This window comes from Panthera tigris, chromosome A3, assembly GCF_018350195.1.
Source record: "Panthera tigris isolate Pti1 chromosome A3, P.tigris_Pti1_mat1.1, whole genome shotgun sequence".
NCBI lineage: Eukaryota > Metazoa > Chordata > Mammalia > Carnivora > Felidae > Panthera > Panthera tigris.
In genome coordinates this window covers 112,910,061-112,937,401 of record NC_056662.1, presented here as the reverse complement: position 1 = coordinate 112,937,401, position 27,341 = coordinate 112,910,061, and the positions used below count along the sequence as shown (strand labels likewise).

Here is a 27,341-nt window from a genome sequence, read left to right as displayed (position 1 = left end):
GTAGGTACACCAACCTGGAAACTCGCTAAATCTATTTGTTTTAGGGTTTTTATGGAGCTTCTGTTAATGTAGGCATGATTGATTAAGTCATTGGCCATTGGTGAATAACTCATTCCCCAGCCCTGCTCCCCTCCCCTGAGGGTGGGAGTGTGGCTCAGAGTTCCAGCCCCAAAACTGCCTGGTTGGTTCCTGTGTCAGCTAGCTCCCATCCTTCAGGAGTCACCTCGGTATCTTGGCCTGAGGAATGGTGCGAGGGGCTTAGGAATAACAACAGATGCTCCTTTAAGGAAGCATGAGAGTTATGAGAGTTTTAGAGGAAGTTATGAGAGTTTTAGAAACTCCATGCTAGGATCCAGGGATGAAGACTAAATATGTACTTCTTATTACATCACATCTCACCTCTAAACTTCATTTTCATGATCTGCAAAAGAGGGTAATAATACGACTTGCAGCAAAGGTTTATGATGAGTATTTAAAGAGACAATATAAGAGTTAATAAGATGTGGTTCCATAGGTACAGAATGTGTAAGGAGATAAAATTCATCCTAATGCAAACATAATCAAAATTAATCTGCATTCAGGCATCATCTCCATTTAATACTAATGTTTATTCTCATCCAGTGACTAAATAGCATCTCTTTTCATTCTAATAAACTAATAACCATGATGCAAATTGATTGCCAAGAAAAATTAAAAATGTTACAAAAGATGTAGGATTTCGTGAAGCCAATGAAACTGATATTTTAAACAATTTATTTTTTGGGCTGTTTAGGTAGCTCAGTTTTGGTTAAGCATCTGGCTTTGTCTCAGGTCATAATCTCCCCATTTGCGAGTTCAAGCCCCACATCAGGCTCTCCACTGTCAGCACAGAACCTGCCTTGAATCCTCTGTCCCCTTCTCTCTTTGCCCCTTCCTTCTTCTTTCTCTCCGTCAAAAATAAATAAACATTTAAAAAGTACAAATACCTTTTTTTTTTTTTTTTTAATAATTGTAAGAATGATATGAGGAACTCCTACAGGATGAGACCCTGGTCAAATTTTTTTTTTTTAATTTTTTAATTTTTAAAAATTTATATCCGAATTAGTTAGCATATAGTGCAACAATGATTTCAGGAGTAGATTTCTTAATGCCCCTTACCCATTTAGCCCACCCCCCTCCCACAACCCCTCCAGTAACCCTCCGTTTGTTCTCCATATTTATGAGTCTCTTCTGTTTTGTCCCCCTCCCTGTTTTCATATTATTTTTGTTTCCCTTCCCTTATGTTCATCTGTTTTGTCTCTTAAAGTCCTCATATGAGTGAAGTCATATGATTTTTGCCTTTCTCTGATTGACTAATTTCACTTAGCATAATAGCCTCCAGTTCCATCCACGTAGTTGCAAATGGCAAGATTTCCTTCTTTTTGATTGCCGAGTAATACTCCATTGAATATATATACCACATCTTCTTTATCCATTCATCCATCGATTGACATTTGGGCTCTTTCCATACTTTGGCTTTTGTTGATAGTGCTGCTATAAACATGGGGGTGCATGTGTCCCTTTGAAACAGCACACCTGTATCCCGTGGATAAATGCCTAGTAGTGCAGTTGCTGGGTCGTAGGGTAGTTCTATTTTTAGTTTTCTGAGGAACTTCCATACCGTTTTCCAGAGTGACTGCACCAGCTTGCATTGCCACCAGCAATGCAAAAGAGATCCTCTTTCTCCGCATCCTCGCCAACATCTGTTGTTGCCAGAGTTGTTAATGTTAGCCATTCTGACAGGTGTGAGGTGGTATCTCATTGTGGTTTTGATTTGTATTTCCCTGATGATGAGTGATGTGGAGCATTTTTTCATGTGTCAGTTGGCCATCTGGATGTCTTCTTTGGAGAAGTGTCTATTCATGTCTTTTGCCCATTTCTTCACTGGATTATTTGTGTTTTGGGTGTTGAGTTTGATAAGTTCTTTATAGATTTTGGACACTAACCCTTTATCTGATATGTCACTTGCAAATATCTTCTTCCATTCTGTCAGTTGGCTTTTAGTTTTGCTGATTGTTTCCTTTGCTGTGCAGAAGCTTTTTATTTTGGTGAAGTCCCAGTAGTTCATTTTTGCTTTTGTTTCCCTTGCCTCCGGAGACGTGTTGAGTAAGAAGTTGCTGCGGCCAAGATCAAAGAGGTTTTTGCCTGCTTTCTTCTCGAGGATTTTGATGGCTTCCTGTCTTACATTGAGGTCTTTCATCCATTTTGAGTTTATTTCTGTGTATGGTGTAAGAAAGTGGTCCAGGTTCATTCTTCTGCATGTCGCTGTCCAGTTTTCCCAACATCACTTACTGAAGGGACTGTCTTGATTCCATTCCATAGTCTTTCCTGCTTTGTCAAAGATTAATTAGTTGGCCATACGTTTGTGGGTCCATTTCTGGGTTCTCTATTCTGTTCCACGGATCTAAGTGTCTGCTCTTGTGCCAGTACCATACTGTCTTGATGATACTACAGCTTTGTAGTATAGCTTGAAGTCTGAGACCCTGGTCAAGTTTTATCAGTAGTCCTAACAATGTCCTTTGTAACAAAAGGATCCAAGCACAGCATTGAGCTGCCTCATCCTTTCAGTTTACTTTTTTTGGAACAGTTCTTCATTCCTTTCCTGACCTTTATGGATTTGATATTTTTGAAGGTCACCAGCAAGTTATTTTGGAGATTCTCCCTCAATTTGGGTTTCTCCAACATTTCCTCGTGATTTGATTCAGGTTACACAGTTATGACAGTAATAATATGGAGATATTGTTGTACTTCTCACTGTATCCCTCTCAGGTGCCACATGATGTGAGTTGTCACTTGTGATGCTCTTTGATCATTTGAGTAAGGTCATGTTTGTGGAATTTCTCCCCAGTGTAAAGTTACTCTTTACCTTGTAAGTAATAAGCATTTGGGGGAAGTTACTTTGAGATCATCATGTTTGTCATCCAATTTTCACCCACTTGTTTTAGCATGTGTTGATGTTGCCTGAGAAAGGAAGTTATCATGATGATTGCCAAGTGGTAATTTTCTAATTCCATAATTAGTAAATAATATCTTAGTTGGTATTCCAGAATAGGCAAGAGCTTTCTCTTCTTTGTATTTATTCCTCCACTGATTTATTTATCAGAGTGTAGACTCATGGATTTCTATTTTATTCAACCGGGTGTAATCTTATGCGGTCGTTACTTTTTATTTACTCTTTTTTATTTTGATAGAATTTCAGCTCATGTGAATAAGATAAGCTTAAGTATAGAGCATCTTATTTGTTGCTGTAGTAAAAGCAGAAGTGGATCCTCTGTGTTTAAGAATGCTAGTTGTACCCAATTATCCATTCTTCTCTTTTTTTAGTAATAGAACCTGAATTTTATCCAGACACATGACTTCCCATCCTCTTTTGCAGGTAGGAGGGACCATGTGACTCACTTCTGAATAATACAATGTGTGGGTGGAAGTGATAGGTACCACTTCTTGATCATGTTGAGAAAAGACAGGGGAATTTGTGTATTCCCCTGGCATTTTGTCCTTTCCTCTTGGCGAGGAGGTCAGAGAACTGGGGCTGGTACTTTAAAATTTTTTTTTTTTTAATGTTTTTTATTTATTTTTGAGACAGAGAGAGACAGAGCATGAACGGGAGAGGGGCAGAGAGAGAGGGAGACACAGAATCGGAAGCAGGCTCCAGGCTCTGAGCCATCAGCCCAGAGCCCGACGCGGGGCTCGAACTCACGGACCGCGAGATCATGACCTGAGCCGAAGTCGGACGCTTAACCGACTGAGCCACCCAGGCGCTGGGGCTGGTACTTTAAATCAGAGATGCCACGTGTTGAGATTAGCAGAGCTATTTTACCAGCTCTGGATTACTAATTATTGGACTTACAAATGAGGAAGAAAACTATGTCTTGCTTAAGTAAGTATATTTTAAAAATTGCTTTTTACAGTAGTTTAGCCTGTAGGGCCTAAGCTGAGAGGACTTTATTGATGTTCCTGGAGGTAGAAAGATTATTCTGTAGGTTCTATATCTTTCTTAGCTCTGTCTACTGAGAGTCCAGGGCACTGGCACCTCAGCAGCAAATGAGCACAAGTTGTGTCCACATCTTGGTTTCTAAACACCCTTCTTCAATAACAGGGACCATTGCTCCTTGAGTAGATAGCTGATTGTAGGATTGGGGCTGCTGAGGTAGGGAAAATACAAGAATATCTTGTGTAGCGCAAGAAAGTAAGGTAGTGTTTTTTTTTAAGTTTATTTATTTTTGAGAGAGGGAGAGACAGAAAATCCCAAGCAGATTCCACACTATCAGCGCAGAGCCTAATGTGGGGCTCAAACTCACTAACTGTAAGATCATGACCTGAGCCAAAACAAGAGTTGGACACTTAATCAACTGAGCCACCGCAGTGCCCCGAAAGTAAGGTAGTGTTAAAAAAAGAGGGTTTGGGGCACGTCAGAAGGACACAGGAGCTGGTCTGAAAGAGAACCCAATAGCCAAAGCTAGAACAGTTTGAGCAACAAAATAGCAAAGTATTTGATTATAATCAAAGTGTTACAACAAATACATGAGTCTATACTGCTATAAGTGAAGGATTGATTGAATAAATGGAAGAAAGGACAAATCTTCCTTATAGAATAATTTGAAATAATTTATGTAGATACAACCCCCCCCCCACCGCCCCGTTAGGAGGTGGAGTTTAATCTCTGTCTCTCCTAGAGTGTGAGCTGGACTTAGTCACTTTCAAAACTAGAGTGGGAAACAGAACACTAATGGCTTTACAGCGGAGAAACCTGGCAACGCCCCACCTTAATCAGGTGGTCACGGTTAGCATCACCAGAGAGAAGTCTTTTGACGTCACATACACTCTGGTCATAGGATATGGTGAGAAGAGCACTTCCTCTCTGTGGGGTTCTTCCTCCAAACCGGTAACGTCAGTTTAATTACAAGACAGCTTCAGGAAAATCCCAACTGAGAGGCATCCTATGAAGTACCTGGCTAGTACTCTCAAAAGTGTCGAGGTCATGGACAACATGGACTGAGAAACCATCACAGATCAGAGACACTAAGGCAATTCTGTATGGTATCCCACATTGGATCTTAGAACACAAAAAAGGACATTAATGAACATTAACGGGAAAATGGTGAAATACGAGTAAAGTCTGTAGTTGAGTGAGTAATAACGGACTAATGTTAATTTCTTAGTTTTGAAAAATACATTTAGGTAATCTGTTAACATCAGGAGAAAATGGGGGAAGAGTGTACAGGAACTGTCTCTAGTATCTTTTCAGATTTTTTGTAAATCTGAAATTATTCCAAAAGAAAAAGTTTATCTTAAAAAAAAATCAGACACACTTATATTCCATTTAGAAGTTATCTTGGTTTAAGAATGTGTATGCCTGGGGGCACCTGGCTGGCTCATTCAGTAGAGCATGCGACTCTTGATCTTGGGGTTGGGTGTAGAGATTCCTTAAAAATAAAATCTTAAAAAAAAAAAAAAAAAAAAAAAGAATGTGTATGCTTTCAAGTACCAGGTTAACACTGCCACTCGTTTGGTTTCCAGTTGTATGTCCAGCTCCTGCCCAGCATCTCAATGAGGAAGGTGGGGTCAGTGCATGTCCTACGTCCAGATGTTTTTTTAGTGAGACTTGAGTTAGATTTTTAACTGAGAACACAGGAAGGAAGAATATAGTGAGATCTAAATACTGTATAAAGTATGTTCAGGTTTAAATAATCATAAGCATTACTTGCCAGAGTCTACAAGGCTGGGGTGAGGAGGAGGGAGAGATGACTTAGGGAGAATGCATTTCGTGTGTGTAGAGGACAGGGTGCTTCAGTCTGGGTCATGCTGGAGAGCAGCAGGAGATAATGTTGGGAAGGCTCATTGTTCCAGTGCTAGTGTCAAGTCTTCCAGAAGGCAAAAGAATGTGTATCTTCTCCTCTGAGTGGGAGAAACTATGGGTAACATGACAAAAGTCACAGTTTCTTTCTTTTTTTAAATACCGTTTTATTTATTTTTTTGTATTTTACTTTATTTTTGAGAGAGAGAGAGAGACAGAGCATGAGCAAGGGAGGGGCAGAGAGAGAGGGAGACACAGAATCCGAAGCAGGCTCCAGCTCTGAGCGGTCGGCACAGAGCCCGACGCAGGGCTTGAATGCTCATACTTACAAGCTGTGAGATCATGACCTGTGCCAAAGTCAACGTTTGCCCAACTCAGCCACCCTGGCTCCCCAAAGGTCACAGTTTTGAACAGAGTCTTAAGAGTACTGCAGCATTTGTTGGTGAAAATAGAAGCAGAGACCTTGATTGGGGGTTACTTAAAGAGCCCTGCTTACTGGGAGAAGATTCAGTATAGGTAGAAATACAGATTAAAAAATTTTTTTTCAATGTTTTTTTGAGAGAGAGAGAGAGACAGACAGACAGACACCCACACACACACACACACACAGAGCGTGAGGGAGAGAGGGACAGAGAGAGAGGGAGACACAGAATCTGAAGCAGGATCCAGACTCTGAGCTGTCAGCACAGAACCCAACTTGGGGCTTGAACTCATGAGTTGGGAGATCGTGACCTGAGCCGAAGTTGGCTGCTTAACCGGTTGAGCCACCCAGGTGCCCCTAGACATACAGATTTAAGAGATGATTTCCTTACTACTTGTTCAAGATAAATCATTTAACTTGAAATTGAAATTAAAATGATAGATAGTAAAATTCATAAAACTTTTTTCATCTGTCTGCTTAAATTGAAACTCTTAAGGAAAAAAATGTTTAGAATAAGATTATTTTTCAAAGAGAGAAATCGGGAAACTAAACAATGTGAACACTTTAAAAACAGTCTTTAAGAGCTTTTAAAATGTATTTCGTTTAAAAATAGCTCACCTGTGTTAAAAATCTTTCAGTTGCCAGGAAAAACCAGATGTTTATCTGGATTAAGTGAAGTCTTTGTTCAAAAAATCCATGAAAACAAAAAACAAACAAAAAATCCATGAAAACAAAATACCATGTCCCATTCCAGAGCTGCTCTGTGCCAGTATCGTTTGGCAAACCAAGTAAGAGGGTTACCAAGTTACTATAAATATCAGTGCTGCTAACTTCCTGGGTAGCAAACATTTATTGAATTCTTAGTATGTACCAGGGACTGTATTGCACCCTGGGTGTACCAAGATAATTGATACCTTATCTTTCACTTTCAGGAGCTTACATTCTAAGGGCCAGATTATGTGTCTTGGAATTATTTTCCACTACCTCTTTTCAGTGCCCTCCCCTTCTCTGCAAGATACTATGCAGTTACCATGTCCTGTTACTTTTCTTCCTGCACACTGTTTGGATTTGTTGAGGGCCTCGTATGTGCTTTGCAGCATCACATACCCTTGTAATCATTTTACTTCTTTTCATTCACTGAGTATCATCTTACTTCAGGTCCCTTTATAGTATTGTCACCGGTTGTTTTCTCCAAAACAGTGAGACAGGGATCAGGGTTCATTGCGACCTGAAGAGAATTTGGAGGAAGTGGGATTGGGCCGAGGAAGAAGTCACACTGAGGTGCAGGCCCGACACAGCCCAGGCTATTTCCCATGCCCAGCATCTCCCTCACCCCCTACCTTCCCTTCCCTGCCACTGGATATAGGCTGCCCTGGGAAGTGAGGAGACCTCGGGCTGGGTGCTCTCCATGGCTGTGGGGGCCTCTGAGACAGCTGACAGCTGGGGGCCATGTGCAGACCCCACTCCCTGAAACCGGGCCCAATATAAAGCAAAGAAGGAAGGTGAAGATGTGGTTTCATGAGGAGCACCTTAAAGAGTTCATGTTGAATTGCCCCTATTGTACTGAATTTTATTTATTACGAGCTCATTTTACACTAAAACAGCAAAATGTTGAAGTAACTAGTGTTAAAATGATCAAATATGTATATTTTATTAAAATACATGTATAGTTTTTTTGTTCAAGGAGACTACACATAATACTTTTTTTTATTTTGGGAAACAGTTTAAATAGTTCTTTTTTTCTTGCCCAAGTTTGGCCTTCATAATACAAATAATACTAGGTTACATTTATTTATTAATGAAGGACATATTGACTTAGAAATGATTGGCTTTGCATTCATTTATTACATTAATTTTGGCATGTAAAATGACCAAGTCATCATTCATTCTCCCCCGCTTTTTATGTTTGTTTGTTTGTTTGTTTATTTATTTATTTATTTTAATTTTTAAAAAATGTTTATTTATTTTTGAGACAGAGAGAGACAGAGCATGAACGGGGGAGGGGCAGAGAGAGAGGGAGACACAGAATCGGAAGCAGGCTCCAGGCTCTGAGCTGTCAGCACAGAGCCTGACGCGGGGCTCGAACTCACGGACCGCGAGATCATGACCTGAGCCGAAGTTGGACGCTTAACCGACTGAGCCACCCAGGCACCCGAATGTTTATTTATTTTTGAGAGACAGAGCATGAGCAGGGGAGGGCCAGAGAGAGAGGGAGACCCACAATCCAAAGCAGGCTCCAGGCTCCGAGCTGTTACCACAGACCCCGACGTGGGGCTCAAACCCACAAACCGTGAGATCATGACCTGAGCCAAAGTCGGATGCTTAACCAACTGAGCCACCCAGGCGCCCCTATTCACTTCTCTTTTGGAGCGGCAATTAAACTGAAAAAGCATAGAGGTAAATTTGTCTGTAAGTGTAGAACACATCTTTTTAAATCGGAACCTGCATTAGTCTTTGAATTGTGCACATTATGTTTTTGGATATTGATTAACAAAGGATGTGTTTGGGGAAGATAGATTTAAAGAAGCAGCCACATCACCATGCTGTCACGCTTTGCCCTCTCCTGGCTTCATATATGTGGCATCTCTCCATCTTGCCATCCAGCTTCTGCATTCTGGAGAGTTGTATACTTCTCTGCCTAAAGAACAGGATTAGGGAATTGTTATTTCTGCCTTTACAGGGTGGTACGTCAGAGAAAATCATTTCATGTCCCAACCCAGAAAATTTGGAAACTAGCCAGATCATGTGACAAGATGAATGCAGAATTTGTCTAATTTTCTGTCACTTGTTGAGCTATTTACCTCATAATCTGAACTTTTGCCAATTCTCTGATTCAGAGTTTGATATTACTGTGTTTGCTGAAGTTGCTGCATCCCTGAAGAATAAGAGGAAAATGATTTTAAAAGTACTTGTATATATAAAACAATGTTTAGAAAAAATTCTGTTTTAGTTTCTCTAAAAATCTGTTTCCTTCCTCAGCTGTTATAAAATGATAAAATGATAAGCTGTTAAAGCTGGAAGAAAAATAAGCCAAAGGAGCTGTTAAGGGAAAAGCCTAGTCTTGTCATGTTACAAGTTGAGGAAGTGCAGGTGGGATGAGGTCAGGTGACTCACCCCAGTCGGCCTGGCTAGTTAATGAGAGTCTCGCCTGTAACTTACACGGTGATGAACGGCTCCATTGATGTGATGGCAAATCCTGAAGATGGCAGATTTGGGAGGGATTTCTCAGACATACCAAACGTAGAGACTCTTGCATCACACCAAAAGGTAAACAAACCAATGTTATAGGATCCACGGAGGAAGAAGAAACTCCAAATTTTTGAGGACAATCCATTAAAAACACCCTATCTCATGAAAATTATTCTAGGCTGGAGTTCTTTTAACGATTGCATGTTTGGGGCTATGATCATGGTGGTAATCATGAAGAAAATGATATTTATGGAAACACTTTTTAGTGGTCATGATTCAGAAGCAGTGAATTAAAGTGAGATTACATTCTCTAGTATTTACTTATACCCCGCTTTTGATTGTTTTATGTTCATTATTAAAATAATCTTGCTAATTAATTTTAATTGCTCACTTATCTCTTAACCCTGTTAATTTAAATGGGGATGGTCTGCCCCTGTTCATCTGAAGATGCTTGCCTAATGGGGATCTTTTCCTTCACCTTTGAATTTCTGGGAGGATGTTGCATTGAATTGGAAATCATATAGCCGTTTTCTGCCCCTGGAGTCTGTACTGTGTTTGACTCTCTCTACTGTGGCAGTTAATTGAAATTTAACAATTTTTAAATAAGTTTTAGTTTTTCAGGATCACTTCTTCTTAATACTGTAGTTGCATCCATGCTTTGCTGGAATAAAGTTTATGTATCATGTTTGATTCTGGAGGGAAAAGGGCCCAGAATAGGACGATTGGTACTATGATGGAGGTTATTGCTCCTGTGTAGGCTAAAACACTTCTCTGTTAAAAGCTGATAGTCCCTTCTTTACATGACTGTTTAATTTCTAGTAATCATAACAAAAGCCTTAATTGGGGAAAAACTGGTTATAGTCCTATAACGTCAGGATTTATACAGTGAGCCTCATACTTGTTTTTGAATACTTTCATAAAGAAATCATTTAGATTAGTTTTTATATTGATGGAAAACCTCACCTCTGGCATTATATGTAACACCTGGACCAAGTCCATGGGTAGTAGTGGCAAAGTATGTTTTGTTTTTTTAAACTATGTCACTGTTTTTTAATTGCTTTTAATTATAGAAATAATACCTGCTAATTATACAAAGTGTAAGCAATACAGAAACAGAAAGTAAAAAGGGTTTCCCTCCCTTGCTTGCCTTCCAATCTCAACAATTTGTAACCTAGATTACTTTTTCTGCATTAGCATAAGTATTCTTTTTTTTTAATTTTATTTTTTACTTTTTAAAATTTACATCCAAATTAGTTAGCATATAGTGCAACAATGATTTCAGGAGTAGATTCCTTAATGCCCCTTACCCATTTAGCCCACCCCCCCCCCACAACCCCTCCAGTAACCCTCCGTTTGTTCTCCATATTTATGAGTCTCTTCTGTTTTGTCCCCCTCCCTGTTTTCATATTATTTTTGTTTCCCTTCCCTTACGTTCGTTTATCTGTCTTGTCTCTTAAAGTCCTCATATGAGTGAAGTCATATGATTTTTGTCTTTCTCTGACTGACTAATTTCACTTAGCATAATAGCCTCAAGTTCCATCCACGTAGTTGCAAATGGCAAGATTTCCTTCTTTTTGATTGCCGAGTAATACTCCATTGTACATATATACCACATCTTCTTTATTCATCCATAGATGGACATTTGGGCTCTTTCCATACTTTAGCTATTGTCGATAGTGCTGCTATAAACATTGGATTGCATGTGTCCCTTTGAAACAGCACACCTGTATCCCGTGGATAAATGCCTAGGAGTGCAATTGCTGGGTCGTAGGGTAGTTCTATTTTTCGTTTTCTGAGGAACCTCCATACAGTTTTCCAGAGTGGCTGCACCAGCTTGCATTGCCACCAGCAATGCAAAAGAGATCCTCTTTCTCCGCATCCTCGCCAACATCCGTTGTTGCCTGAGTTGTTAATGTTAGCCATTCTGACAGGTGTGAGGTGGTATCTCATTGTGGTTTTGATTTGTATTTCCCTGATGATGAGTGATGTGGAGCATTTTTTCATGTGTCAGTTGGCCATCTGGATGTCTTCTTTGGAGAAGTGTCTATTCATGTCTTTTGCCCATTTCTTCACTGGATTATTTGTGTTTTGCGTGTTGAGTTTGATAACTTTATAGATTTTGGACACTAACCCTTTATCTGATATGTCACTTGCAAATATCTTCTCCCATTCTGTCGGTTGGCTTTTAGTTTTGCTGATTGTTTCCTTTGCTGTGCAGAAGCTTTTTATTTTGATGAGGTCCCAGTAGTTCATTTTTGCTTTTGTTTCCCTTGCCTCTGGAGACGTATTGAGTAAGAAGTTGCTGCGGCCAAGATCAAAGAGGTTTTTGCCTGCTTTCTCCTCGAGGATTTTGATGGCTTCCTGTCTTACTTTGAGGTCTTTAATCCATTTTGAGTTTATTTCTGTGTATGGTGTAAGAAAGTGGTCCAGGTTCATTCTTCTGCATGTCGCTGTCCAATTTTCCCAGCACCATTTGCTGAAGAGACTGTCTTGATTCCATTGGATATTCTTTCCTGCTTTGTCAAAGATTAGTTGGCCATACGTTTGTGGGTCCACTTCTGGGTTCTTTAGCGTAAGTATTCTTAAACATCAGTGGGATCATGCAGTCTTTATTACCTTATACCTTGAGGTATACCTTATACTTAAGGTATAAGGTATAACAGCCTGATCAACTTTGCATGTTGGTACCTGTGGATCTAGTTCATTCATTCCGGTAGTTGTATGTTACTCTGCTAAGGGGAGGTTCTGTAATTTACTGAACCTATCCTTTATTTTTCAAGGTGCCCCTTAATTAATATTTTGGCTTTAAAATTGCCTATTAGGAGCTTTGGTACTGCACATGGTAAAAACATTTTAATCTACTCCGAAGGATCACAAATGAAAGATACATATTTTCCTCCAATTCCTAGCCCATTTTTTAGCAGTTTCTTTTTTTTTGTTGTTTATGCTAGTGGTTTCCATCATAACTTTAAATATTACACTTGTATTATACTTATTTAAATGCTTATATTCTATTTCTAGGTTTATCAACTTTAGATGGAATCTCTTGCCTCCACATTGTGAATTATGGATGAAATCAGTACACCTCTCATCCCCTCTTCCATTTTTATGCTTTTTTTGGGCAATTATTAGGGATTATTACTCTGCATTTTACTCTGTAATTGATGTCATCTGTGTTTCATCTATATGTTGATTTTTAAAATTTTAAATCAGTTTTACATTACAATTATGATTATATATGTTAATTATACAATCAAAACCTGTGATTATACCTATGGAGAAGAAGTTGAATGCTTTGTCTCTAAACTTTTGCTACTTGACAAAGGCTGGCATGACAGCCTCCTTTTTTGCCTTTTTTTTTTTTTTTTTAACTTATTCTAGGTTGTAGTCAGCTACTACTGTTTCTTTTTATTTCAGTTGGTACCTTCCTTGTTTTCCTTATTGTCTTTTTTATTACCTTTTGTGTAACTTTTCATATGAAGGAAGCGGGTGGTAAAATTTGAGTCTTTGTGAATGTATTTTTCCATCAGAATTTCTTAGTTGGGTTGGGTATAGAATTCTAGTTTCAAAATCATCTTTTTCTAGGACTTTAAATGAGGTCATTTCTTTAATATCTTCTGACATCCTAGTTTGCTGATAAATATGGCAGTTTGACTTTGTTCCATTTTAAGTGATATTTTTCTTCTCATTTTGAACACTTTTAGAATTTTCCCTCCATACTTGGAATTCTGGATATGTCTCAATGTGAGCATGGGTTCTAGCATCATACTACCTGCTTTCAGATGCTAGCTCTATCACGTCATAGCTGCTTTTGCCTTACACAAGCTACCTAATCTCTCTGTGACTCAGTTTCTTCATGTATATTATGGCATAAACGTACTTATTAGGATTATATTAATTAATATTTAGATCAATGTCTCTCATGCAGGAAGTACTTAACAAATGATATAACTATTATTATTTCTCTTGTTGGAGTACTTACCAGGTTCTTTAAGTGTGAACAATCACATCTCTATAGTTTGGGAGTATTTTTTTTATTCTTTTTTTTTTAATTAAAAAAAAATTTTTTTTAATGTTTATTTTTGAGAGAGAGACAGACCATGAGTGGGGCAGGGGCAGAGAGAGAGACAGGGAGACACAGAATCTGAAGCAGGCTTCAGGCTCCGAGCTGTCAGCACAGAGCCCGACGCCAGGGCTCAAACTCACAAACTGCGAGATCATGACCAGGGCCAATGTCAGATGCTTAACTGACTGAGCCACCCAGGCACCCCTCTATTATTTCTTTAATTATACTTTTTCTCCCTTTTTTAAAAAGCTTTTTTCTTTGGTTCAGTTCTGTAGACTTATGTGAGATCTCTTGAATTTATCTTGTATGACTCTTCTCTTCATGCTTTCTATCTCTTTGTACTTTTGCTTGATGTCATGGGAGATTTCTTTTACCCTTTTTTCTGTATCACTAGCTTTGATCATTAATATATTCAGCCTATCCTTGTAGCTTTTTATTTTGACAATTCCCTTTCTTTCTTTCTTTCTTTCTTTCTTTCTTTCTTTTTTTCTTTCAATTTACAGTTTCAGGTGTACAATATAGTGATTTGAATCACAATTCTATGCCTTTTTTTTTTTTGTCAGTGCTCTATTCTTAATAACCTTTATTTCATTAAAAATAATATTTGACAATTATTTTAGTTTTCGGGAATTCTGTATTTTTCCAGTTTTTTTCTAATAGCCTTTTCTTGTTTCATTGATGCAGTGTCTCATTTAATTTCTTTGCACATTGTTCATTAGAATTTTCCATGAATTCTGTCTCCTCAGTAACAAATTATTTTATATGTTCATCTTGGCTGTTTTTTTCTCTTTTCTTTCTTTTCTTTTCTTTTCTTTTCTTTTCTTTTCTTTTCTTTTCTTTTCTTTTCTGTGTTGTTGTTGTTGTTTTGAGAGAGAGAGAGAGAGAGAATGCAAGCAGGGGAGACAGAGGGGAACAGAGGATCCAAAGCTGGCTCTGTGCTCACAACAGTTAGCCCGATGTGGGACTTGAACTCATGAACGGCAAGATCATGGCCTGAACTGAAGTCACCCAGGTGCCTTTTGGCCCTTTTTTTCTTGGTATTGCTTTTCCTTAAATGCCTGATAATCTCCAATGTTGATACTAGTGGTCATTGTGAACTTCCTCTGCAGTTATGTGGATCTCTTTGAGAGGCCTTTCCCTAGAATGGAAGGGCTGACTACAGACTGCACACCTGGCCAGGGTGTGTCTAACTGGCAGGCTTCTTTAGGGTTGCCAAGAATCTTCCTTCTGCACCTTCCCCTGGGGCCCTGAACTCTGGATATGAGGTAATTATAACAGAGATGCTTCTTTTTTCAAACAGGCCCCATATATCCTCTTGCTTTATTTCCTTATTCCTTTCCTTCTGACAAGACCTGTAAGGTCTGGACAACACCCCCTAGATGGCGCATGCAAACAGTGTGCTTCAGTCTAGGGGCCAGAGATGGCGTCCAGGGGAGCTGGTAGCAGTGCCTAGATCCCAAGTGAAGAGCCGGTAACAAGAGATAGAGACCTTCATGAGGAGGAGCTTTTCTCAGTTATTGTCTGAAGCATCAGCCAGTGGTTGTGAGTCACAAAAGTCACAGATAGCCTAGAATAGTGGGTCACCCTCACCAGAGTGAAGGCCCAACAGTTGAGCTCTGCACAGAGCAGTGAACTAAACAATTTGTGAGGTGTTGTTAGGCCACTGAGCTCAGGGAGGCCTCAGCAGATACAAAAGGCTTAGCATGCTTAGAGAAGCACCTATTCATCAAGAACAAGTTAAAGTATTTAAAGGATGGGATAGCAGGGTCAGAAAAAAGATCCAAGAGTTCCAAATATGTGTATGTGGTTGATAATATGTAAAATTAGCTCTGCAACAAATGTGTTAACACAGAGCCTCCCTTTCTGTCCTTAGACCACAGGCAGACCTTGGGTCAAGGCATCACATCAGAACTGCCCTTTGCACGTCGTCATAAAGAACATTGGGCAGGAAGGCAGTAGTTGGGGGCAGAGACGTAGCTTATGTGAATCATCTCAGCTTATAATCATTGTGTAAGTGTGTGGTTCTCTCAAAGAGATCGGGCTATGACCACAAGAAAGAAGGTAGAGGACCCAGCTGTAGGATGTAATATGTTAGTTATACTAAGCTGGAGGCATGTTCTCCGGGTAGGAGCTCCCCAGGACCCCCCAGTTTCTCAGCAAGATGTCCAGCTGTAGAGGATGCCATCCTGTGGCGTCCAGTGCCAGAAACTCCCCTTGGCATTCTCACAGGGGTGAGCGGTGAGGGATAGTTAATGTCCTCCTGTGACCTCCCATTCCTCAGCCAGATAATGACTGTGAGGGAAGGTGTCCCTGAGCAAACCCTGGCTTCTGACCTGTCTTAGCTTCATTCTGAGTTTTGTGAGAAGAGGATTTCTGAAATTTTTTTTTTAATGTTTATTTATTTAGAGAGAAAAAGCCAGGGAGGGGCAGAGAGAGAGGAAGACAGAAAATCCCAAGCAGGCTCCCTACTTGTCAGTACAGAGCCTGACAAGGGGCTCAAACCCACGAACTGGGAGATCATGGCCTGAATTGAAATCAAGAGTCAGACGTTTAATCAGCTGAGCCACCCAGGCGCCCCTGAAGTTGTTTTATCCCTCACCTTATGAGAGAATTATACCACCTTAGGATCTTAATCATTTCTCACCAAGATTGTTGTAATCATCCTTAGTTTTTCTCTTCACTGGTTGGTCCTTTTGTTGAAAAATTAACTGACCATTTGTGTATGATTTCTTCCTGGGTTGTGTTTCTGTAGCTATATTTGAGCATTTACTGAATTATATTATACTTTATTGGAAACATTTCTGTCTTCACATCTAGAACGTGAGCTTCTTGAGGGATCAAGTTCTTTATTTTGTTTATTTTTGTATTCTCAGAATAGGCATTCAGTGGATGTTTGCTTCATGTTTGAATTAGCTACTTATTAGCAGGGCTCTTTGAGAATTGGCTAAATTAAAGATCAAATTTTCATCTGGCACTTGAGTCATCCATGAGCTGTACAGACCAGTCCTTTTTCATATCATTCCAGTCCAGATCTTCAGCCCAGTGCCAGAGCTAACAGTAACAGAACAATCACCGTGATCACAGAGGTTAGCTTAGTGTTCTCAGAGGATAGTAATTTCCAGTTTTGTTGGTTGTAATGTTTTAGCGGGTGGGAAAAGAGATAAAGAGATGTCAGTTTTTTCTTACAGGGTTTCCTAAAAAATGATGACTTTCAAGTATAAATTACTACCTTTTGAGACCATTAGAAGTGATAAGGGAAGGTTCACTCTGTATTTCTCAATGTACCAAAAAACCAACACTTTTTCTTTATATTACAAACTGGTCATTTGTTCTGCATTAAAGAATGCTCTCTCATGTTTTAGTGTCTCAGGATATGACTGTGCTCTGATATTTCCATGTATCTTCATAAAAGCACATCCACATTCATTGTACTTGACAGGCTTGGTATTGACCTTGATGTGTGACAATTTGTGTGAGTGGGGAGTATACATACCACTGCCATTGTGGAGCCCCGGAAGAAGGGGATGGGGGATGGGCACATAGTGTAGTAATTCAAACTGACTGTGGTTATGGCTGGGCTTGCCTAATTAGTGGGTATAGCTTCAAAATTTGAGAAATTACATTTGATATTTATACTTATTTTAAATATCCTCTCCTAAATACAAGGTGCTTGTAAGGATAGATTGAAGTTTAGAGCTTTTCAAGACCCTTTACACTTCTGCTTTGGTAAAATTTAAGAACAGGTTTCAATAAGGAATCTTTTCGTTGTAAGGGACAGAAACCCCATTCAAACTGGCTGTAAAGAAGGAAACGTATTGGCTGTTAGAACTGGGAAATCTTGGGGTATTCCAGTGTCAGCGATAGCTGAGATTTAGGGGCTCAACCAGATCATCAGCCCTTTCTCTTTCTGTCTTTTCTCACCTGTGTTTTCCCATCTCTGCTTTTCTCTGCCTGCTTCAGTATCAGAATGTCTGTTGTCAGAAAGGCACCAGCTTTCATTGTCCACAGACCTCCCAATCCAAGAGGAAGAGAGGTCAAGTATGATGGCCAGGGTTAAGCCCCCTAATCTCTTGTGCTTCACTCCTCTGTAGAACAGAGAGAGCAGGAAGTAGAGCCTGCCTCATACAGATGTTGAGAGATTCAATGAGTTAATTTTCGTGAAGTACTTGGAATAGTGCCAGGCATATAGTAAACCCTCAATAAATCTGGACTGTTATTATTATCTGCACTTTACAGGAGGGAAAGTTTAGGTACAAGAAAATAAAGCTGCCCAATCCTTCATATAACTTACTAAAAGCAGTCATTACTACCTGGAAAATCTGAAAACTTTGGGATAATTACAGTGCTTCACATTTAATATGCTGAGTCATGCCACTGAGTTTTTTAAAAATCTGAGAGATGAAAACATGTCCATTCCGACTCTGTTCTTCACCTGCATGAGTAATCATTTGCGGCATTTGAAAGTTTCTGAAAAGCATACTAGGATTTCCTCGTGTGATTGTAGCTGTGCTTCTATTTGTTGGAATGATTATAGTTAACCGCTATTTATTTAGAATTGTGTCTAGTTACCACTGTTCACTGAACCCTTAATATGCCGGGTGCTAAATAAGTCTAGCTTATCGGCATTATCTACATTTTTATTAATGAGGGACGAAGGACAGAAATTTTAAGTGACTTACCCAAGGTCTTATAGCTGGGCTAGAATTCAAACCAGGTCTGGTCTCCCTTGGATTTTGAAGTTCTTGCTTTCCAAGGGAATCCGACATGCTGTAGTGTTCTGAGGAAGCTACGAGAACTGGCTTAAAAAAAGATATCAATGTAATAAGACTTTGCATTGTCTAGAGGAAAGGAATTGAATGAGCACAGGCAGGAAGAAGTGAATAGAGGCTTTTGTGAGAGAGGCTTGGGTTGCAGAACTCTGCCTCTTCAGGCCAACAGTTGAGCTGAGAGGGGAAGGAAATGGAACACTGCCACTCTCAGGATGAGGTGCTATGAGGGAAGAGGACATGCACAGGGGTGAGTGAAATTGGCTTCTGCCCAGGCCAAGTAAAGAGGCTGTCCTGAGGGACATGGCTAGGCTGAAACCGGGATATGGATTTCATAATAACAGTTTGGTAGAGAATAGGCAATGATTAGTTCAGAGACAAGTGAAATAAAAGTGGGACGAGTAATAGACAGCATAAGATGAACTTTATTTTTTAATATTCATTTATTTAATTTTTAATTTAAATCCCAAGTTAGTTCACATACAGTTTAAGAATAATATCTACAATTAACTAAAAAAGGTGTTAACATTACTCTTCCCTTTTCCAGCCATATAGCTGTATGAGGCCATGTTTATTTATTTTTGAAAGATTGAGAGCACAAGTTGGGGAGGGACCCAGAGAGAGGGACACAGAGAATTGGAAGCAGACGCCACACTTGACAAGCAGAGAGCCCGATGCGTGGCTCGAACTCACAAACCCTGAGATCATGATGTGAGCAGAAGTCGGACTCTTAACCGACTGAGCCACCCAGGCGCCCCTAAAATGATCTTTATTATTAGCAGTAAAAAATGTTTTTGAAAAGCCTAGAAAGTTACAGAAAAGTGAACGATAGGAAACAGCAAAGGAACTTCCTGAAAGGATAGAAGAAAGCACACCCACTGAAGCACACTTCCAAGGCGGCCCTAAACGATAACTCTGGTTGGATTCCAGGTAGGGACATGCTGAAGTTCTGTGGACAGAGTCGGATTGTGTTGACTAAATGGACACGTCAGTTTTCCCTGGAAGAAAACCGTGTGTGCATCCTAACGGCCTTGTGCAACGTTACCCAAACTTGCCTGAACACGGGAGCACTTCTGAGGTGCTTGTGAAAGTATAGCTCTTCAGCCTAGCCCTCAGAGCTTCGGGGTGAGCTCAGCGTTGGGGTGGTGATTATGGGCGCTTTTGAGAAAGACTGCCTTAGGCAGAGGTAGGCTGTTAATCTTTAGTAGCTCCAGATGTTTTTATGTCTCGTGCCTGCCCCAGGACTTAGAGAACAGAGGCTAAAAGGTCATTTACCCAGGTCTGGAGGCCAGAGTTGTGATTTAATGGGAGACTGAGTGCCAGGAGGAACCTTAGAGGTGAGTGTGATTAAGTGTTACAGAATCTGGGGCCAATTGACATTGAGCTCTGAAGAACAGGAGCTTGGCATTGGACACCCACCAAGGAAGGTAGGGTGTATTTATTAAGCTGAACTCTTTAACTTTTTTTTAGAAAAGATGATGCTAGGAGTTTAAAACTTTCACTTAGGTTTTAATAATAAATATTTGGTATTCTTTTGCACTTTTATAATCCTTGCAGATTATAAACAAGCCAACTTGTGTTTTCATTTCCTAATTTTTATTCTTACTAAATTTTTAAATATTTATTTTGGAGAGAGAGAGAGAGAGAGAGAGAGAGAGAGCATGAGAGTGGGAGGGACAGAGAGAGAGGGAGACTCAGAATCTGAAGCAGGCTCCTGGCTCTGAACTGACAACACAGGCACCCCTCATTCCTAATTTTTCAAGACAAGAGGTTAAAAAAGAATTTCTAAGTATTTCCTTAAAAACTAAGCAAGGAGAAGTTTGGGGAGACAGTTCGAGGTGGGTGGGTGTGGGGAAGGCATTAGAGATAGTGTATCTGCTAATTCTAAGGCAGCAGTTCTCAAAGGGTGATTTGTGGAACCCTGGGGGTCCCCAGACCATTTCAGTATATCTACAGGTTAAAATCATCTCTGTAATAATAATACTGGGGTGTTATTTGCCTTTGCACTCTGTTCATACATTGGGTCAGAAGAGGCAGTGGGGGTGGCAGACTGCCGGCTCCTTCACCTGAATCAAGGTGGGAGGCAGCAAACCTGTGTTGATAGTCATCCTATGCTTCACTGCCATGCATTCGGTTTCCAAAAAAAAAAAAAAGTTTTATTTATGAATGCCTTTGATAAAGCAATATTATCTTATTTATTTATTTACTTATTTATTTATTAAACTGTGTTTATTTTGAGAGAGGGAGGGAGGGAGAGAGAGACAGACAGACAGACAGGGCATGAGAATATCCCAAACAGGCTCTGCGATCAGCACAGATCCCGACTCAGGGCTTGATCCCACGACTGTGAGATCATGACCTGAGCCAAAATCAAGAGTCAGACGCTCAACCAGCTGAGCCGCCCGAGCTCCCAATGTTATTTTATTAAGTCTTTACCCTTGACGGTGTCTTTTGGAATATTCTCTGTGACGAAATGGGGTGTACGAGGAAACACTTACGCTCCGTGCTAACATACCGTGGTTGTCTCAGGAAAAAGCTGAACTAGCTGTTTTGCCCATGGAACATGATTTTTACTTGAAAGAACTACCGATACCGTTGGGGTGTTCAAACTTAATTATTTGGCAGAAATTTTCTCAAAAAAGCAATGAAGTGAGCTCATCACTTCAAGGAGAGAAATTGACAGTAATTTGTTACTAGTGATAAAATCTTGAGCTTTTAAAGATGAGAGTTTTGGGAAACTTGGATCTGTCCCTGTGAACTTGACAGTTTCCCAGTGTTTCAGGTATTGGGATCAGAGTTTTCTGAGGAGATTGTTGGTGATACTAAGGTATATATATTTTTTAATATTATGTGAAATACATCACATGTGGAAGATGTGTACATTTTCCAAATGACTAATACAGATGGTAAAAAAATCAAGCCTCTGTAAAAGATCCATTCAAGCTTTAAGTTAGATCAGTGAGTGTTTTTGTATGTTTATTTGTTTTTTTACCAGTGTATTTTGCTGTAACAAAAGTTCATTGATAAGATTTCAAATTCCACATTGCAGGTAATGCTGAGAAGCTACTACATGTTGAATTTTGGTGTAATATCAAAGAATAATCTCTACAATTAACTGAAAAAGGTGTTAATATCACTCTTCCCTTTTCCAACCACATAGCTGTATGAGGCCAAATTTTCTTCCTAAACTTCAATCAAAATACCTTATTGCAATAAATTGACTAGAGAAGCAGGTTTGAGATTTTTAGATGTCATCTATTAAGCAAGACATTAAAGAGATGTCCAAAAATGTAAGACATTGCCAATCTTTTCAAGACTTAAAGTTGTTTTTCCTAAAGACATGTTATTTATGTTAATATAATGCATCTATTATTTTATTTTTTGTTAAAAAAATTTGTAATGCTTATTTATTTTTGAGAGAGAAAGAGAGCACGAGCCGGGGCAGGACAGAGAGAAAGAGAGACAGAGGATCCAAAGCAGGTTCTGTGCTGATAGCAGAGAGTTCAGTGCGGGCCTTGAACTCACAAATCATGAGATCATGACCTGAGCCAAAGTTGGACGCTTAACCAACTGAGCCACCCAGACGCCCCTATTACTTTATTTTAAAATGGATTAATGAGTATTTAAATTTTTCTCAGTTTTAATTTTTAATATGATAACTATTGATAGATTATAGCCCATACAAACAAAAGCTCTTTGAAGTCCCTAACAATTTATAAGAGTTTAGAGTTGTCCTGAAACCAAATAGTTTAAGACTATTGACCTAAGGTATGACAAAGGGGAGTGCTTCCTTGAGGACTACCTTTTATGTTCATCTGTTTGCTCTGGAATCATAAATAAAGGCATCCACGTTCTCCCAGTCCCCATTAGTAGACCCAGTTTCTATCATCCCACACACTGAAGTCTTTTCTGCGTCTGGAACAAGAAGCAATAATTGAAGTTCTTGACAGGCCACGCCCTGACTCCCATGTTACGGGATTCAGGTGGGGAAAAAAACCAATTATGGAGTTCTGAATATTTTTCCAGTGAGAAGGTGCTTTTTGTTTTCACAGCCCTGGTAATTGCCCACTTAGTTATAAGGTGAGGTTTTAATGAAGCTATCAACTTGGTCTTTGGAATCAAGCAGGCTTATTTATTTTATGACTTTATGACTTTGGGCAACTCATTTTTATCTCTCTGAGTTACAGTTTCCTATACACGAGCTAAAATTGGGCTAACAATAGGTTTAATGGTGTTAATACAGAGTATTTGTAATAGGTTTTAATTCTCATTCCCCTTGATCCTATTGGAAGTTCTCTTGGACTTGGGGGTTTGAGGCAGTAGTTAGCTTGACTGCTCTATTTGTAAATCATAGCTGAATGACTGCAGACTCCTGTCAGAGGAAGCTATTCAGACCAACTGTTGGATATATTTGATTAAGTACATCTTTTAATAATAAATCCAACCCTCCTTTTTACACACACATATGTACAGAGATTGTACAACAAAGCAAGGTGATTTGGCATATGATCAATCATACCTTTTAGATTATCAGCTAATTTCTGCTTGGCTCTTCAGAAAGATGATAAACACTTTGATATCATGCTAGCAAGAATGAATAGCCTTCAGTGGGAGGGTAGGTCCTTAGGGACTAGCTCTGTTCTTTTGAAGATATGTGTGCCATACTTTTAGATATGAGCACATAAATAAAGTCTAAATCATACCAGACTTTGTACAGAATTGTCCTTCTATACTAAATCATTCTCCATGTGCTAATTTTAAAATGTAGGCTTCATCTTCCCTATTTTTTTTTTTTTTGGTGGAAGTTCTTTTTCTACTGAAAACAGAACACTGAAAAGACAAGGCACATCGTTGCTTTTTGTGGTTTTATTCTTTTATTCCCTGTTACATAGAAATATCTTCTGATCTGTGGTACTAAGGTTCCTGGAAGGTTTGAGAGTGGTTTTTGCATGAGGTTAGGGAATCCGTATGCCCAAGTACATTTTCTCAAAGGATGCTCAAAGTATAAATGCTTTGAGGTGGTGTTTGGGGAGAAAATGACATTTAAAGGGAGCCTTAACATTTGATAACAGTCTCATATCATAATGTGTATACATCACAAAATTATTGTTGGTGTGTCCCAGCAGTCGTGCCTGGATTTTCTGTGAGTTGTCTCTTTCCCCACCTGTGGACCAAGCCCTGGACTATTCCTCACTCTCTTCTGTCACCATCCTGGACTATGCTCTGTCTTGCTTTCATTTCTCAATGATTCAGTTCTTAATGGTGGGTTTAGGATATATATGCTTGTCTTTCTCTCTCTCCATTTTTGGCATTATCATCTTTCCTTAAAGACCACCTCCTCATGTCAGTTTTAACTTATAATCAAGAGCCCATGACTTTCAGGTGTGAAATTCATGAAACTTAGAAACCGGAAAGAGAAATTGGTGCAAAGGTAAGACACTGCTGTAGAGACTACTTACCTACATTTCTGGGAGTACGTGTAAGCTTGCAAAGTTCCAGTTTTGCACAGAATGCATTGTTTGTGTCCGTGTTCATGCACAAAGATATACACAGTATTGATTGAGGCCCCAATTTCATTCACTCCTGTTCTCCTAGTACTGAATGTCCTACGTTGTCTTCCAAACTATCTGGATGTTTGATTTACCGCTAACAAATCTTGTGTTCAGTTGATGGTGCAAACCTCCTCAATATAGGATCAAATACTCTTTTGATCAAATACTCCTTTGATCCTAATCAATCCTAATCCAAATACAAAAAATAGGATCAAAATACTCTTTTGATAAAGCCTTGTACCCACTGAATGTTGGAAGTACAGACATCATTTCATAGATGAGTACCATTATGGTTTAACGACTTGCTTGTTGGAGATAAACCTAGAACAGGATCCAGGTCACTTACACCTTCCAGCACTGTTTTTCCTGTAAAACACTTGAGTTTATTTATATATAATAGAATTATTTACCATGCCTATAAATGATTCCAGTTGTTTGAATAGAGTGGAATTATTTCAGAATGAGTTGCTAAAAAAATCTTGCTCTGAAAAATCTAGAGATGTACTGTAAATATGTCCCTGTATGTGTAGTGAATTAGCAAATAAAAAAGAGTTCTTTCAATTCAGTAGAGGAAATAGGCAAATAACAGTATACCATCATCCCTTTCATTTGTATATTAATTTAATGTTCTTAGCTTTATGGGTGGGTAAATCTTATTTAGGAGGCCATCATGCTTAAAGTAGGCAGAAGTGTATTCTGTGCAGGAGTGAAAATAGGTTAGAATTCTGTTTTTAATCAGTATCATACTTATGGCCTAATCAAGCTCTTTTTAAGCATGACTATACTTCTACAGGGGCTTATTCATGGAATCCAGCTCAAATAAGTGTTGGTTTTCTGATCTTCTCCTGTGATTTTGGAGAGTATCTGAGAATATCAGAGATGCTTAAATACTCTGAGATCATCTAAAGTTATCTGAGAGTATCTGAAATACGTAATAAATCTGATCATTAATCAGGAGGTTTTTACTGAGCATTTTGATATATTTTAGCTAGATGCAGTACCTAAGGCAAGCAACATGAGGTTTTTTTTGAAAATAAAGTGTTTTGCATGTAGTTAGAACTGTATAAAAGTAGGTGTTATGTGTTGATTTTGGCTTTTATTATTATAATAAGCATTAGTTATTTTTTTCTTTCTAAAGAAAGAAAAAGAATTGATAAAAGGAAAATTTGCCCCCTTTTGATGAATTAATTCAGCGAAACTTTTATTTATGTATTGTAACCATATGTATTCAGCTAGAAGTTTTTCTTCTCTTCCTCTTACGACTAAACAGCTTTGGGCAGAAGCATGCAACCTTTTTGCTATTAAGTTTCTCTGAAGTAAGGCCAGAAAGCTTTAAAAATATTTTGACCAAGATGGTTTAAGAGTCTGGTTATGTCTCAGTTTGTTCTGATGGACTTGATTGAATAACATCTTGGATTGTCAAAGAAGTGATGTAATGAGTATTTTCTCATTCTACAGGACATTCTTAGGCTAACGTATATATCTCCCTCCTAGTAAAATACAGAGAACCCCCAATTTAAGAGTTTTCCTGCTTAGAAATTGATCTCCTTGTCTTGGGTTTGTACTCTGGGGTATGTTAGATTCTCGTTTTCTTTCTTTTGAGGAAGTTTAGACTTGAGATCTCATACGTTTTTTGAGATTTTCAATTGTAAAAATTAATTTCATAAAAATTTGAAATAATTTCAAATTACAGACAAGTTGCAAGTACAGTACAACTATTTTTTGTATCCTGAAGAATTTGAAAGTAAGTTGCCAACATGGTACTTCATCATCCTCAAATACTAAGACGTTCTCCTACATTGACCACAATATGTACATTGAAATCAGAAAATTAACATTGACCTATGGGTTACTGCCTAATCCTCATAGGATAGGCCTGTGAAAACTAGTCAACTGGCAAAACAAACAAACAAACAAAACCAAGTTAGAGTACTGCATTATGTAGAATAGGTCATGATAATTCATAGTTGAGAGAAGATCTAAGTATATGTCAGAAAAGTATGTATACTTACAATAAATTGAATGACATATTAAGAGGCAGGTGAAGATGATTGTGGTAATGGGTCCATTATGCATGTATTTGCTTAGGAACTCCAGAGTATGGCTGCATTCACTTTGATGCTGAATATGTGAGCTCTTTCGAAGACTGATCATTTGACCACTGGATGGTGCCAGCCTGTGACTTTGCAGTTGGCCCTGGTACCTTTTCGCAGAGTCAGCCATCTTGGTCTTAATGGTCTGCTTCTTGATGTAGCTTCTGGGAGTTCAGTGGTATTTTGGTACAGCAGAGGGATTCTTCAATATAATGGAGCTTGCAGCTGTCCACTATACCTTAAGGATGGTCTTGCCTGAGTGAATGTCTTGCCTTATAGATCTGTTGCTGAAGAGTAAGAAAACTCACTCACTGTGACCAAATAGACCCACCTTTTGCTTTCACTTTATTCCTGAGAAAATAGTCCAGAATAAAGTTCTTCATATAATTTTTTTCTGATTTAAATTTTTTTTTAATGTTTATTTATTTTTGACAGAGAGAGAGAGACAGAGACAGAGACAGAGCATGAGCAGGAGAGGGGCAAAGAGAGAGGGAGACACAGAATCCGAAGCAGGCTCCAGGCTCTGAGCTGTCAGCACAGAGCCCGACGCGGAGCTCGAACTCACAGATTGCAAGATCATGACCTGAGCCGAAGTCAGACGCCCAACTGACTGAGCCACCTAGGCGCCCCAATTTTTCTCTGATTTATATTAACAAATGCCATTGTCAAAGTGAATCATAGTTGTGAAATAGATACATTAAAGAATGCTTTGTCTGCGGTGCTTGGGGGGCTCAGTCTGTTAAGTGTCCGACTCTTGATTTCGACCCAGGTCATGATCTCAGTTTCATGAGTTTGAGCCTTGCATCCGGCTCTGTGCTGACAGTGTAGAGCCTGCTTGTGATTCTCTCTCTCCCTCTCACTCTGCCCCTCCCCTGCTCACGCTATCTCTGTCTCTCTCAAATAAATAAACTTAAAAAAAAACAAAAAACACTTTTTCATAGAAAAGGTAAAAACCTGATGAATTAATACTAGTTCTCTGAAAGAATCATTATAGGAAATCTTAGTTTTAAACTTTTTAATGTACATGTTCAGGTAAATGTTGGTTAATTTTAAAGTTTTTTATTTAAAAAAATTTTTTTTAACTTTATTTTTGAGAGAAAGAGGCAGTGTGAGTGGGGGAGGGGCAGAGAGAGGGAGACACAGAACTGGAAGCAGGCTCCAGGCTCTGAGCTGTGAGCACAGAGCCCAACATGGGTCTTGAACTCAACGAGCGGTGAAATTATGACCTGAGGTGAGGTCGGACGCTTAACTGACTGAGCCACTCAGGCGCCCCTAATTTTAAAGTTTTTTAAACATTTGAAGAAATTCAAGAAAAAATTTACATATTTCATCACCTTATCAAAGTGACTCATGTTCTTTGTTGTTTATATGTCCATTTGTATGACTTTTACAGTGAGAATCTCATTTGTATTAAAACATTATTACACATATAGATTCTG

General features: G+C 39.0%; 1 protein-coding gene across 2 annotated transcripts in view; it reads left to right on the top strand.

The window, feature by feature from the left end:
* The window catches only part of TTC27 (tetratricopeptide repeat domain 27), a 186,323-nt gene that overhangs the window by 72,835 nt on the left and 86,147 nt on the right, over positions 1-27,341 (top strand). The gene's annotated exons all lie outside the window — the stretch shown is intronic.